Source organism: Chrysemys picta, chromosome 5, assembly GCF_011386835.1.
Source record: "Chrysemys picta bellii isolate R12L10 chromosome 5, ASM1138683v2, whole genome shotgun sequence".
Lineage (NCBI taxonomy): Eukaryota > Metazoa > Chordata > Testudines > Emydidae > Chrysemys > Chrysemys picta.
In genome coordinates, this window is record NC_088795.1 from 33,403,872 (window position 1) to 33,419,771 (window position 15,900).

The 15,900-nt window shown below is 41.1% G+C and overlaps 1 protein-coding gene and 1 long non-coding RNA gene across 11 annotated transcripts in view; one reads left to right on the plus strand and one right to left on the minus strand.

The window, feature by feature from the left end:
• LEF1 (lymphoid enhancer binding factor 1) overlaps positions 1-15,900 on the minus strand; it is a 112,456-nt gene that overhangs the window by 84,149 nt on the left and 12,407 nt on the right. The gene's annotated exons all lie outside the window — the stretch shown is intronic.
• Positions 1-15,900, plus strand: part of LOC122174663 (uncharacterized) — a 63,138-nt gene that overhangs the window by 36,400 nt on the left and 10,838 nt on the right. For both annotated transcript variants that reach the window (XR_006176768.2, XR_006176769.2), the window contains exon 2: positions 3,884-3,998. This is a non-coding gene — a long non-coding RNA (uncharacterized LOC122174663). The remainder of the gene's footprint in view (positions 1-3,883; positions 3,999-15,900) is intronic.

Genomic DNA, 15,900 nt, shown 5'->3' on the forward strand with positions numbered 1-15,900 from the left:
CCTTTTGAGAGCCCATAACATCCTTCTGGCAGCTACTGAAACTGCTTACATGGAAAAAGTTATGAATTTTTAAATGCAATTTAGGATCAGACAAATAGCCAGCTCTCTGCATATCAGTAGCAAGTGCTCCATGGGCCACAGTTTGAGAAGTGATGTAACACTATTCTGTTAATATTGCATGTTCAGTACTTTCTAAGGTAATGAGTCCAAGTCCATGCCTTTTCTGGAACGAAAACTCCTTTAGGAATTCTACTCCCCATATTCTCGCAATTAAAAGCAGGAGCTATTGTATTTTTTTGGTACAGGTTTAGTCCTGAAATATAGTGAGAGGAGTTCTTGATCTTTGGCACCTACATTTCATCAAGTACCACTTAATGCTAATTTAAAAAAATCAATCAAGCTATGAAATAGCATTTTTAAGGAGCTCTTTTAATACAAGAGGTCAGATGTTTCAGGAGTCTGTTTAAATTTAGGACCTAAGAAAGATCTTTCCTTTTAGACTGGGAAGGTAAAAAGTTTTGATTCAAACAAAAACCAGTTATACCTCTGAAGTTTTCTTACAAGCCTTTGAAATCAGAGCACCAAAGGCCTGTTTTTCAGAGGTACTGAGCACTTACTACTACTACTCCTATTGAGGTCAAGTGGGCATTCTGAACCCACAAACAGACAGACATATCACTGATTGGGTCATATTAAAGAAAGTAAGAACAAAAGTTGCATTTTTAAAGAAAAATGCTCATTACAAAAATAGCACTAACAGACCTGGTTAGACCAATTCTATTTTACACAGCATGGTTACATAAGAATATATTTTCCATCCCTTTTTGTGATACCAAAGTCTAATTATGGTGGCAGGTATGTGTTCAGCAAAGTTAACAGGTTTGCTTTTCTTTAAAGAAAAAACAAGCTGTGAGTGCGTTTTTAAAAACTCTGCTACATTTGAATACATAGCAAAGCATGTGTCTTAGCAGAATCAGGAAATGTGCTTGATTTTATACTCAAACTTCAGAAGGGCTCTGCAACTTCAGTGGGACTATTCCCAGTGCAAGATTGGGGTTTAGGATATTAAGGCCTGGTCTACACTTAAAATGCCACAGTTATGTCAAACATCCACCCCCCACAAGCACCGTAGCTTTGCCAACCTAACCTCCAGCATAGATGCAGCTAGGCCTTTTTCTGACAACTTAGCTACCCTCGTTCAGGAAGGTGGTGTTCCTACTGCGACAGGGGTGAGCGGGGGGAAGGGGGGGGGAACAATGCATTTTCTTCACTGTAGGCTATAACCACACTATGGGGTTATGCTGGCATAACTAGAATGCCATAGCTGTACTACTATAGTCCCTGAACCATAGACATAGCCTAAGTCATGTACCAAGGCAAACCAAAAATGTTTCATTAAGTTGGCACACACTAAATTACAGTTTTACCCACTGAAAACAGAAAAACCTAGATTTCTCTTCTCAGTGCAATTAAAGATTTGGAGGGAGAAAAAGCACTACAGAGATTTGCCTGACTTTTCATTAGGGCTGTCAAGCGATTAAAAAAGTAATCATGATTAATCACCACTGATTAAAAAAATTGCACTGTTAATAGAATACCATTTATTTAAATATTTTGGATGCATTCTACGTTTCAAATATATTGATTTCAATTACAATACAAAATACAAAGTGTACAGTGCTCGCTTTATATTTATTTTTGATTACAAGTGTTTGCACTGTAAAAATGATAAAAGAAATGGGGGAATTGAAAAATACTAATATAAGTACTGTAGTGCAATCTCTTTATCATGAAAGTTGAACTTACAAATGTAGAATTATGTACAAAAAACCCTGCATTCGAAAACAAAACAATGTAAAACTTCAGAGCCTGCAAGTCCACTCAGTCATAGTTCTTGTTCAGCCAATCGCTCAGACAAACAAGTTTATTTACATTTGTAGGAGATAATGCTGCCCACTGCTTGTTTACAGTGTCACCTGAAAGTGAGAACAGGTGTTCTCATGGCACTGTTGTAGCCGGCATCACAAGGTATTTACGTGCCAGATGCGCTATAGTTTCACATGTCCCTTCATGCTCCAACCACCATTCCAGGGGACTTGCGTCCATGCTGATGACAGGTTCTGTTTGATGAAAATCCTAAGCAGTGCAGACCGACGTATATTCATTTTCATTATCCGAGTCAGAGGTCACCAGCGGAAGATTGATTTTCTTTTTTGTGGTTCGGGTTCTGTAGTTTCCGCATTGGAGTGTTGCTCTTTTAAGACTTCTGAAAGCATGCTCCACACCTTGTCACACTCAGATTTTGGAAGGCACTTCAGATTCTTAAGCTTTGGGTGGAGTGCTGTAGCTATCTTTAGAAATCTCACATTGGTACCTTCTTTGTGTTTTGTGAAATCTGCAGTGAAAGTGTTCTTAAAATGAACATGTGCAGGGTCATCATCTGAGACTGCTATAACAAAATATATGGCAGAATGAGGGTAAAATAGAGCAGGGGAGATACAATACTCCCTCAAGGAGTTCAGTCACAAATTTAATTAACACTTCACCTCCCCCCCCCCGCCAAAAAACGAGCGTCATCAGCATGTCCTCTAGAACGGTGGCCAAAGCATGAGAGGGCATACAAATGTTTAGCATATCTGGCACATAAATACCTTGCAATGCCAGATACAAAAGTGCCATGCAAATGCCTGGTCTCACTTTCAGGTGACACTGTAAACAAGAAGCGGTCAGCATTATCTCCTACAAATATAAACAAACTTGTTTGTCTGAGTGACTGGCTGAACAAGAACTATGATTGAGTGAACTTGCAGGCACTGAAGTTTTACATTGTTACATAACTGCATTCAAAAACAAAACCAACCAGCCAAACAAAAAACAACTACATTTGTAAATTGCACTTTCATGACAGATTGCAATATAGTACTTGTATGAGGTGTATTGAAAAATACTATCATTTTTACAGTGCAAATATTTGTAATCAATAATACACACTTTCAATTTCAATGGATTTTAATTACAACATAATATATGAAAGTGTAGAAAAACATCCAAAATATTTAATAAATTTCAGTTAGTCTTCTATCATTTAACAGTGCGATTAAAACAATCGTGATTAATTTCAGTTAATCGTGTGAGTTAACTGCGATTGACAGCCTGACTTTTCATTTAAAGTTTATATCTTTCACTAAACATTTTAAAAAGAAATCTGCATTTATATATAAAATATCAAGGGACTATCAGAACCTCTCATACAGACGCTCCTCGACTTACGCAAGCATTCCGTTCCAGAACGCCTCACGTAACTCGAATTTTGCGTAAGTCAGAAACGTATACCCGACAATTATGCAAAAAACAAACAAAAAACCCCTATTTCTAGCTTACAGAACTTTTTCCATAAGTGCGGATTTGCCTAAGTTGGGTTTGCGTAACCCGGGGGTAGGGTGACCAGTCACCAAATGTGAAAAATTGGGACGGGGTGGGGGGTAATAGGAGCCTATGTAAGAAAAAGGCTCAACAATCAGGACTGTCCCTATAAAATCGGGACATCTGGTCACCCTACCCGGGGGTGGGGTGTGTGGTGTCTGTATATTGTTGAAGTCTGCAGCAAAGTTAACATGCAATCTAATTCCTGTGTGGTTATATTTAAGGGAGTGAGGGGAAGCAACTATATTGAAGCCAATGCTTCAGGCAGCCCTGGAGCAGACTGGATCCAGTTTGAAAAGAATTGGCAACCCTAAAACTTTTTGATAAGATAAAATTTCATTGATGTTGGCTCACACTAGGCCCACTTCAACTCTGCACTTGTCCTCTGTGTTTCCTTGGCATATCTGTTCCTTTCCTCTATCTGCTTTAGCATAACTTTATTTTTCTCTTTTATCTTTAGATAACTGCACCCAAGGACCGGAGGGATTGATTTTTTGTTTTGACTTATTGTTTGAAGATCTGTAACTCAAAGCAGCTCTCACGCCTCTGATGTCTAAGCTTGAGCAGCATAAAAGGTAAACCTAGTCCTGTGTATCAAACTAAGCAGTGATACTATTTTATAATCCGTCATCTATGTATTTTAGTTTGCTTTTGTGGGAAAAGGAAGGCTATTTTAAGGCTTTATATTGTAGGTAACAAGATTTTGAATAAGGAGTACTGGCATATACAGTAGTCATCATGACTACTTATTTAAAAGAGAAACTTTGTGAACCACAGATTACTACTTGGGGGGCAGGGGGGTGGGAGAAAAGAGAGAAGAGACCCTTATTCTCAACATAAGGACATTATTACAGGTCATGTTATACTACATACAAGACTGCCATAGCCAAAACACTACCATGCAAGTCTCAAAACCACTACACACAATTACTTGAAGATTAATCATATGAAATTAACTTAATACCCCACAGAAAGGGGAAGATAGTAGGAGACATCTGTGCAGAAACAGTAATGTGTCAACACAAAAACATTCTGAGATAGGAAATCAAATCCATGGACAATTTAAAAAAATTATAACTTCTACATTAAGCCTCCTTTATAATGATCTGAAATTCCCCTCTTCACCTTGCAGTTCTCTTCCTCCCCTTCCCCAAAGGTTGCTAAGATGTTTTAAATAATCAGTTCTGTAAAATAAAAAAAATAAAAATAGCAGGCACTCAGATTTGCTATACTGGTGATGTATTTTATATTACAGAAAGCCAATAAACATTACACACACACCCCTTTGTTTATGATAGCCCATCTCATCTACTCCCTGAATTTACCCAGCTTTCTGAAATATGGTTACATATGCAAACATTATCTCCCAATTGTAACCTCATTTTCTGCTCTGCTGGACAGCGTGACCAGCATTTGTCATCATGCCTCCCCTGCCCACATCATTCATATGTCTATAATTGTCATCAAGATGTGGCATGTCAGCAGGACTCCAGCGTTCTCTGTTCACCATCTCCACACAGTAACTCAGGTAACAAACCCATAATCTCGTCCTGTTTTCATGATGGTTGAATTACACATAATTGTTTCTGCACAATGATTGATTTCTGCCTGAATAGAGACCTCTGCCTTTTTTCAATGCAAGCGAGTGGCAGCCAAGTCTCTCCATCTAGGAGGAGGCAGCAGCCTTTGAAGAGATCAAAGCCAAGGCCGCAAGCAGTTGTGCGCCCTGGGAATATGGAAAGCCTTTATGCTCTCAACCCCATTTCTAACATCATGTTGGATTGCAGCTGCATTACATTCTGCCAGCATTCTTAATGCTTTTAGTATTGACTCTGACATCACCAATAGCTGTTTTAAAGTAACAAAAGCTGAAAGGGGAATTATTTTCACAAGTCTGTTTGGAACATGCAAAGTTAAGGGAGGGAAGCATTTGTTTTTAGTTTGAAATAATAAAAGAAAGCACACAAATTATACACATTTCACACAATTAAAAACATGTTTTTCATATGGAAAGAACAGAGGGGCAATGTTATAGCTTGGACCACACAAAATGAGCCAGTCATTATGCACCTGCTTTTTCAAGCATAAAGACTTCAGTAAAAATACAAATGGATAAATTAGTCAAATTGGAGAAAATATTTTAACTGTCTAAGCACCTGATGTAAGGTGAAATAATACAGACGCCTAAGGATGGTCTCCCCTTCCCATCTTCTTTTAGTAAGCAGACAATGGTTCATTCGTGCATTTGTAATGCATCACGTGTTCATTTTAGAAATGCATAAAATCCTCATTAGTTATCTAAAGGATTAAAAAAAAAAAAAAAAATCAGAGCAGCTTCCTTCGAGGCTTTTTCTCCACAGAAGTGCCTGTACAGTCAGTCTCTCTCACACACTATTATGCCATCTTAAAATTGTTCCTGCCACATCAATGTTTTTACAATTGCCAAACACTCACATGCAAACCTCCATGACAAATTTTGACAGTGCAAACCAAAACAAACTGGATTTGTCTTTACCAAGACAAATTTTTCCAGATTCTGATTTAAAAAACTGGCATAAACCAGATAAATTACTGGAAGAAAACTCTGAATTTTAACAATTTGATGAAATAGAAGTGAGGAGGAGGTAAAGAGAAAAGAAGAGTGGCATCATCAATAACCGCACCGCAACTCTGAAACAGTACTTTGGCCACAGATGCACAGCACTGGGTATTTTGGTAAATAGTTTTTACCATTCTGAAATATTTGGATGGCAGCTATCTTAAAAATATAACAGGAATATAATAGAAACGTGTCAGCTGCCAGCTAAAAATTTCTTAAATGTGTGGGTGCGCTAATGCAGGAATGGAAGAATATGTAAAAATACAAGCAATGCAACTTAAAAAAAAAAAAAAAAGGAATAAATGGATGTTCATAATATTTTAAAGCCAACTCCTCTTTTTTCCTGCATTGTTTAACTTTTGCTTTTTTATTTCTTTAGTCATAGTGACCCTTGTCTTGGGGATTATTGATAGGAAATATTCTCTGCTCTAGTCCCTCTTTCTTATGGATGCAGACCTTGCTGTTATATGCCTTTGTCACTTCAAGATTAGACTATTGTAATGTGTTCTGCATGGGCTACTCCTTAAAGCCATTCAAAGGCTGAAGCTGGTGCAGAACATGTCGGTCCAATTTTGATTTCCTAGGCATACTGCAAAAGCCATTTATATATTACAGGGCTTTGAGGATACGTTCTTAGGGATGATTTTTCTGGAGGGGAACAGGGGCAACAAGTGGGTTTTCCATTTTGTTAGCTGGCCAAGATAAACTTAATTCCATTTGATTAATTAAATCTATTGACGGAGATTGTGAATTTAGAGTGAGATTAATGATGCTGTGTGGTTACCACAGATTTAATTATTATGGTGCTCACCACTTTTGTATGAGCATTTTTTATTGATGTTAAATACAGTGAAACTGTATTCTGCTCCAATCCAGTCCCGCTCATCCCCACCCACCCTACTAAACAAGTTGGTAGCCTTGCAAGGCCAGTCCTGCTCTCCTGAAGATGGACTGGTTCTTCACAGCCAGACGGTCTACTGTGAACCTCTCCCTCCACACCTGCTGATTCATGATCAGAGTGAGAGGGCTCTGATTCAGTGCAGTGTCTGGCCTTGAATCCCAAGAATGCTGCCTTAACCCACACCTCCTATAATGAGCCTACATGGCACATAAAAGGATGCAAGATACACTTTTGTAATACATATTACCGCTAACTCCACGCACAATGGAAAGGATGTAAATGTCAACACAGGTCTATTTTTCTGAGCTGTGAGTGCTCTTCAGTTGGGGAAATACAAGTTTGATTCTGTCATTGAGATAAATACTGCTCTACTGTGGACAACACAGGCCAACAACAACAAAAGTATGAGTAAAGAAAAGGAGCCAGAGATTGAAGTGTTACACACAAAAACTCCTTGCATCTGATTTCCACTGGAAAAAAAGGGAAGGAACCTAAAAACTCTACTTAAACATACACAAATCAGTTTTGTTGAAAAACTGGGACGTTTTGTGGGGAAAAGGCTTTCTATCATTTATTTTTCCAAAAAGGCCTTTGTCAAGAAAGTTTTGTACAAAACATGTTAGCCTCCTCTACTTGGGGCCCTTATGGCAGTTCTGTTAATACCCCTTTGCTAGCAAGAACACAGTCAGTCAACTTTTACCTGTCACTCTGATAAGAAATGCCATCTGTCCTATAGCCATGCACTGCAATCATTCCCAGTAAAAAAATCCAGTGAGTTAAACAACAGTTAGGTGAAGGAATTTGAGTTAAGCATATCCTGTTTATTCTCTTCCTTTGTGCCCATCCATACAACAGTCACTCTCCAGTCCAAAAGCTTAATGGCACAAAGGCCCAGCACCAGATGCAGTTTCAAGCCTTACTGCGTTATTCCAGTGGTTCTCAAATTTCTGTATTGGTGACCCCTTTCACACAACAAGCTTCTGAGCATGACCCCTCTCTCCTATAAATTAAAAAGACTTCTTTTAAAAATTTAACACTATTATAAATGCTGGAGGTGAAGCAGGATATAGGGGTGAGGCTGACAGCTCATGACCCCAACATAACCTCATGACCCCCTGTCGTCATGACCCCCAGTTTGAGAGCCCCAACTTTATTCCTTGGGTTGGGATCACTGCAATAACCCACCTGTGCAATTTAGTTAAAATATTTACCAGTCACAGACTTCCTCTTCTCCCAGTCTGAAGGGGTGTGGGATATGAAAGTGAAGGAAAAAGAGGGGGTCTAATGTGAACAACCCAAACCACTATTTCAGTGCAGTGACAGTTCCTGTCAGACACTCATCTTTTAAGAGATTACTTTAGTTCCCCAGCAGGCAGGTGAGAAGGGGACAAGTTTTAAGAGCTTGAATAAAAATATTAAGGTTTTGCAGTTTTGGTTTAAGCTTTGGAGGTGGGTGTAAGACCATATCTACCTGATGCTGTAAGGCTACTTCACCATTCGTGCCCTTAAAAAAAACAACAACAACAACAAAAAAACAACCTATATGTGTGTTTCTAGAGACACTTATCACTGAAAGTGTTTTTGCACTATTATTTTGCTATTCAGTTTGTTTTTAAAAAACAAACAAAAAACAGATCCTTTGTAATTCTTATCAGATATAGCACGATGTCCTCAATTAGCACCGCACATGTTTACACATGTTTTTTTATATAAAAATTCTTGTACGTTTGAATAAATGTTCATTGAAAGGCTCAATCCAGCCTAAAAATGTCTGCAGATGCTGGCCCACAGAAGTTCTACACCCACAGAGGAAGCTGCTTTGTAAGGCCATCTCTAACAATCTGAATGTTAGATTAGGCATTCTGCAGCCATCCCATCCCCACCAAGATGTAGGTACCCTTAAATGACATCATGCTCCATTGAGAAAAAAAAAAAAAAAAAAAAAAGTGTGTTCCTGCTCATCTGAACTCACTCAGTCCCAGAAAATTTTTTGTAGAAGCTGAATCTGAAGTTGCTTGGCTTCCCCCAGCTGGCAGCTCTATTTTAGCAGTCAATCATCAGGGAAAAGAGGAAGGAACCATGCAGCTCTAAAGGCCACAAAAGGCAACTGCGTGAGGGGTGAGCCACCTCCTGAAGTCCAGCAATCAGACAGTAGAACGTTCTTTCCCCTTCCCCTCAGGAAGTTATTGATTTGTGCTTAGTCCAGCCATCTGTCTCCAAACCCTAGATTGCCAGGAGTAACAGTATCTTGTGGTCTGCATAGCCCTAGATATTCAAAGTGGAGGAAGGAAGCTCATTGCAAAGTTTTTCCACTCTTCCTCCTTTGCCTATTCCCCAGAGGTCTGCAAATTCTTGTTATCTGTGGAGGCCTCAAAGTATCTCATCTGATCTTGCCCTGCATATACTGACATGACAAAGCCAGAATGAAACTGTGCTGTTAGAGTTTTGGAAGGAGCTGCAGATATAGTCCAGCAAGATTTTACTCCTTTTACCAGGCAATTCACAAACAACAGTCGATACTAGAAATCTCTAATTTCATGTAGAAACTCCTGAGTGTTTCAGGAAATGCTGTAGTCAAACCTCAGTCTGCTTTCTGCTTCCACTCACTGGTGCCAGTACAAGCAGTTTAAAAAAGCACCACTGAATGCTCTAAATACAATAGGCCTTACTCTGGAGGCAAAAAATCTGGAGTTTAGTCAAGTTAAAAGGGGGCAAGTGTGATATCAGAAATGTGAAAAGAGAATTGTTTTGTAAAAGTAGCCTATTACAACCATCCCTATTCTCCTTAGTCATAAATAGTCATAAGTGAACTTAAAAATGGCATCACAGCAAAAGAGACAGCCTTATTCTGTACAGCAGGACAAATGCGAAGCTTTCCTCAGGAAGACTGCTTTTAGACTACTCCAGCGAAGTTGCAGTCATGGTGGGATCAATCATGATTACAATACGCTGGTTGATTTGGTTTTAAACCAATCTGTCTCATTCCCCTCATCACACCCCCTCCCTAAATCCACCCACAGCCATGGTACCACAATAACTACAACATGATATAATCATTCAAAACAACAAAGTTTGGGTCTCTTAAAGCATTGCCGTAGAGCCTCACTAATGGCCAGCACGTGCACTGTAAGTTACTGAACTTTGTAATTAGCAAATAAGATCCACATCAGGGAGACAACTTTGTTGTAAATAAAGCTACATATTCTACATTTGTAAAATGAAGTACTGCACTAATTAGTGGTCTGTATTGTAATTTCCAAAAGAGTTTTCTTCCTTGTGTTAATCCCACAAACGGCATCCGCTCTACAAGTCCTCAGCTTCAAGGTACTCTGTTCAATGCCATATCCTCTATCACACCACCTGCTAACATGTCTTCCTTTGTGACATCTCACCACTTCTTCTTGAGTCTTCCTCTGTCTTTTATCCTTCAGTCTTGATCTGAAGGACTATTACTCATAGTTGTCAGGACTGCGCTTTATATCACCAAAGAGTCCGAGCCTGTACTCCCTCATTTTTCCCTTTACTGGTGTTACTTGTATACACATTCCTCACATGGTCTTTCTTGCTTACACCATTCATTCATCTCAACATTCGCATTTCTGTTGAACAGATCATCTACTCGTGTTTCTTCTTTGTTGCCAAACATTCAGCACCATATATTACCACTGGATGGACCACCATGTTATAGACTTTCCCTTGTAAGTGTAATTTCTAAAAGCAACATGCCTTTTTAAATACTAGACCTCACTAAGACACTATTAGATTCATAGATTCCAAGGCCAGAAGGGCCTTGTGATCATCTATTCTGATCTGTATAACAGAGGCCATAAATTAAAAGCAGGGAAGTGGGTAGAGGTGCTAACATGTAAGAACTGTGAGGGACAAATGCCACCCAGGTCACTTTCATGAGCACTTAGTCTCAAGACATTGTTTTAATATATAGGAAAAAAATACAGACAAAATGGAATTATAACCCCATGATGCAGCTGAGTGACAAACCCCTGAGGAAAATGTCTGAACAGTTGGCGAACCTTGAGCTGAAGTTTAGCCCCATAACTTACAAGTTTACCTCTTTTGGGCTTTCTACAATACATTTATCTTCCCCTTATATCCAGACCCTACAAAGGCTACCAGGCCATGTTCCTTTTTTTCTGGTTGTGGTCCTTCCCAGATACCTATTTGGGCACTGCCAGACTGGTTGTCATCTCATCCCTAGCACCAGCACCTGTCCTACATAAACTGCAAAGTATTGTCACATAAGGCTCAAAGCCAAGACGTGCAGAGAAAAGTAGAATTCCCATTGACATCAATGGGAATTCAACTTTCTGCACCTTTCAGCATCAGGCTTTTAAATCCTGCTAAGTCTCACTCTCTGGTGTGTTGTTTTTTCCTTTGTTTTAATACTTGCAGTAGGTTTAGCTAGCAGGGCAGGGAGTGTCTTAAAGTGAATATGTACAGAGTCTAGCATAGTGGGGCCTTTAAGTTCTGCTGTAATTAAAAAAAATATTTTCATTAAAATACATTTTTAAGCTTCCCTTATCCTCAAAAAGGTGAGCAAAGAATCATCTCCAAAACAAAAAATATTTTGCTATTTAAGACAGCATTACTAGGATTCCCCAGCAAACCCCCCCCCGATACACACACCCCACCCATACACACACACACACACACTGCAGCAACTGCTGGCATAAAGCCTAGAAAATTTCTAGAAGGCATATGTGCCTACATGCTGTGAAGTGGAATCACAGAATCCCAAGAGACCCAATGCATCAGTTCGGGTTAAGCAGGATCTACCTAAACCCTTATGCAGTGGCACTTGAAATGAAGCCCTGAGTGTTGATTACAGAAACACTTGTGTGGATGAAAACCTTTGGGAGCACATCAATCCCTGTCTCACATAATAAATACAACCAAAATAGTTCTATACACAAAAGTTTAAGGTTACAGGTAGTGTCAACAGTATGTTTGCTATTTAAATTACAGTTAATAAAGATGCAGTAAAAGCTAAGTAACTTAGTAATGATGGTCTGTGCTAGCCAAATTTGACTACTTAGCCATATTCCCAACTACATTAACAAAACAAAAAACAGACATTTAAGTCCGCTTTCATCTCCACGGAGGACAGTTAAGATCTTATCTGAAAAGATTATTTTCCTAGCTCAGAAATAAAATGTCACAAAACTGGGTGACTGGGCAACAAAATGGCAGATGAAATTCAATGTTGATAAATGCAAAGTAATGCACATTGGAAACATAATCCCAGCTCTACATACAAAATGATGAGGTCTAAATCGGCTGTTACCACTCAAGAAGGATCTTGAACTCGTGGATAATTCTCTGAAAACATCCACTCAATGGGCAGCAGCAGTCAAAAAAAGCTAACAATGTTAGAAACCATTAGGAAAGGTAGCTAATAAGACAGAAAATATCATAATGCCTGTATATAAATCTATGGCACGCACATCTGGACTACTGCGTGCAGATCTGGTTGCCCCATCCCAAAAAAGGTATTAGAAAAGATACAGAGAAGGGCAACAAAAATTATTAGGGACATGGAACAGCTTTCATAGGAGGAGAGATTAAAGAGACTGGTATTTTTTAGCTTAGAAAAGAAACGACTGGGGGAGGGGTAATAGTATAGAAGTCTATAAAATCTTGAATTGTGTGGAAAAAGTGAACAAGGAAGTGTTATTTACTCCTGCATATGATACACGAACCAGGGGTCACCTGATAAAATTAATAGGCCTCAGGTTTAAAACAAACAAAAGGAAGTACTTCTTCACCCAACACACAGTCAATCTCTTGGAACTCCTTGCCAGAGGATGAAGGCCAAAAGCAAAACAGGGTTCAAAACAGAAAGAACAAGATAAGTTCATGGAGGATAGGTCCATCAATGGCTATTAGCCAGGATGGTCAGGGATGCAACACCATGCTCCGAGTGTCCCTATCCTGTTTGCCAGAAGCTCAGAGTGGATGACGGGATAGATCACTCAATGATTGCACTGTTCTGTTCATTCCCTCTGAAGCATCTGGCATTAGCCTAGTATCCTTTGTCTGATAGTGGCCAGATAGACCATTGGTCTAACCCAGTATGGCTGTTCTTATGTCTTCATTAAAAAACAAAATTACAGTTTTAGTTACCTATCGGAATCTAAGTCAGTGAACACACGTCCGCTGAATACACCCAAACTCTTCTAAAGTCTTTCACATCACCATTTTTCCTCTCACAGGAGTGGACAATTCCTGGTTGATTAGCACAGTTAACTCACTACTGTACTTTTAGTTCAAGCCCAAAGATTCAATGAATATATTTTTATTTAAGTGCTCAATCAATCACTTTCTTGTTGAGTGGACAGATTCCTTTGAAGTGGGAAGTCAAAAATAAATAAAAACTATCCCACAAGATTAGAGTCTCAAAATAGAAACTATTAGGCTGCTCAATTAAGTTATTTTGCATGTAATTTTAATATGAATTTAGTGCTTATGAGGGCCAAAACAATAACTAGAGAGGCTAATCCTGGACATCCAGGGTAGGAACAGCCTGCATAGTAGCTATACAGTAACTCCTTGCTTAACGTTGTAGTTACATTCCTAAAAAATGCTACTTTAAGTGAAACGATGTTAAGCAAATTCAATTTCCCCATAAGAATTAATGTAAATGGGGGGAGGGAGGGTTAGGCTCCAGGGAATTTTTTTTCATCAGACAAAGGCTATTATATACATATACCGTACAAGTTTTAAATAATTTGAAACAAACAATTTAATACAGTGAAACCCCGCTATAACGCGATGACTGGGCTCCAAAAAATTCGATCGCGCTAAATGCGGGGTCGCGGTATAGCGAGGTTTACCATTTCAAGCCGGTCAGTTTCAAGCCGGTCAGTTTCTCTTGGGCAGAAAAGGACTTGCCTTTGCGAACTGCCCATAACAGTAACTGAAAGGGTGCAGCTCCAGCAGCGGGGCTCTCAGCCATGCAGCGAGAGAGGGAAACACTTGGGGAGAGCAGGGGAGACGTGCAAGGGGCAGAGGAAGAGCAAGGAGCAGCAGGGGAGGAGACTGGCTCTTCTCGCCAAAAGGAGAAGCAGGGGTGGGGGGCGGGTAGAGGCAGTGGGGACGGCACATTCTATTTTTTGTTTTGTTTGTTTTTTTCTTTTTTGCGCTGTCTGTCTGTGTGTGTGTGTGGGGGGGTGAGTTTGTGTCTGAGTCACTGATGCTGGTAGGGGTGTCCTGCATCTCAGCAAGGGCAGCGTGGTTAGATTTGTAGAGCCCTCAGTGTTACTTGGACAGCGAGGCTACTAGAGGCTGTCAAGCTGGCGATTTGGCCCTGAGCCTCTCAATGTTTGGGGCGATTTGGTGCAACACTTCAGGGCCAGAGGCAGATTAAGGTTTCCTGGGACCAAGCAAGTGCCCTCCCCCGCCTCTTCCACCTGCTAGCCGGCCCCCCATTGTGCCCCGTCTGCCTGCAGCCCCCGCCCATGGTTCCACCCCTTTCTGCTCCTTCCCTGGGGTGCCACTCAGAGTCCCCCCATTCCACACACCCCCACTACAGCTCAACCCGTTTGCTACTTTATGTCCTCCCCACCCCCCACTGCGGCCCCAAGACCGGAGACGCCCTGTCCCCCCGTCACAGCCTGAGGCCGCAGTGGGGAGTGAGTGCTCTCCCCAACCCCTCCCCCCGCCCCCCAAGCTGTGAGGCTGCCTCCCGGGGCCACAGTGTGGGGGGGTCCCAGTGCTGGGGCTTCCCCCGCCACCCCTGCGCTTCTGCCTGAGATGGGTTGGAGCGCTGGGGGCTTCCCCTGCTCCCTCCCCACCTTCTGCTGGGACACCGTCAGGGAGGCACAGGGGGCCCCCAGTTGACCACTGCCCCTGGGCGCTTCGGCAGCGCTCTGGCCGCTTTTTTTGTTTTTTCCCTTTTTTGCGCTTCGGCTGTGCTCCGGCGCCCCCCCCCCCCCTTTTTTTTTTTTTTGCTTGGGGCAGCCAGAGCCACCTTATGACCGCATTACATCCGAATTCGCGTTATCATGGGAGCGCGTTATACTGGGGTTTCCCTGTACTATACTCACCAATGATGACTGTGAACCTTGGTAGTAGTGGGGTCAGGGCGTGGGGGCTTGCCTCACTCCACCTGCCTGGCGCTCCTGCTTGGGAGTGGGAATGGGGACTTACCCACTCCCCAGCTAGAACGCTGGGCAGCAGATTGGGGCAAGCCCCCATGCCCCGACCCTGCTCCTTGACAGGAGCGCCAGGGAGGTGGGCTGAGAGGAGCGAGCCAAACAACCTTATAACAGAACATTGCACGACTTTAAACAAGTATGTTCTCTAATAGATCAGCAACCTAATAATGGAACAGTGTTAGACTGGACGTCTTTAAGTGAGGAGTTACTGTACAAGTTTCTTCACAATGACCTACCAATGATCCCAATAGATCAATACCAGTGGCAAGAATGACATTCAGACTTCTTGCACAGTCTAATCCAGGGGTAGGCAACCTATGGCACGCATGCCAAAAGGCGGCACCCGAGCAGATTCAGTGGCACTCACACTGCCCGGGTCCTGGCCACTGGTCCAGGGCGCTCTGCATTTTAATTTGATTTCAAATGAAGCTTCTTAAACATTTTAAAAACCTTATTTACTTTACATACAATAGTTTAGTTATATAATATAGACCGAGAGAAACCTAAAAACGTTAAAATGTATTACTGGTATGCAAAACCTTAAATTAGAGTGAATAAATGAAGACTTGGCACACCACTTCTGAAAGGTTGGCGACCCCTGGTCTAATCGCTTTCCTCTCTGCCAGCAAGAATGCCAACTATGTACCCCCACCAGGAACTGCCCTACCAGCAAAACTAAAGCACCTTATCTTCAGTCTTGGGATAGCTAGCACACATTCATATGCGCACTCCCTCCCCCCATCCTGGTGGAAACACCACAGCATTTTTAGTTGTGAAGGCAAGCCCATATAGTGTAATTAAGC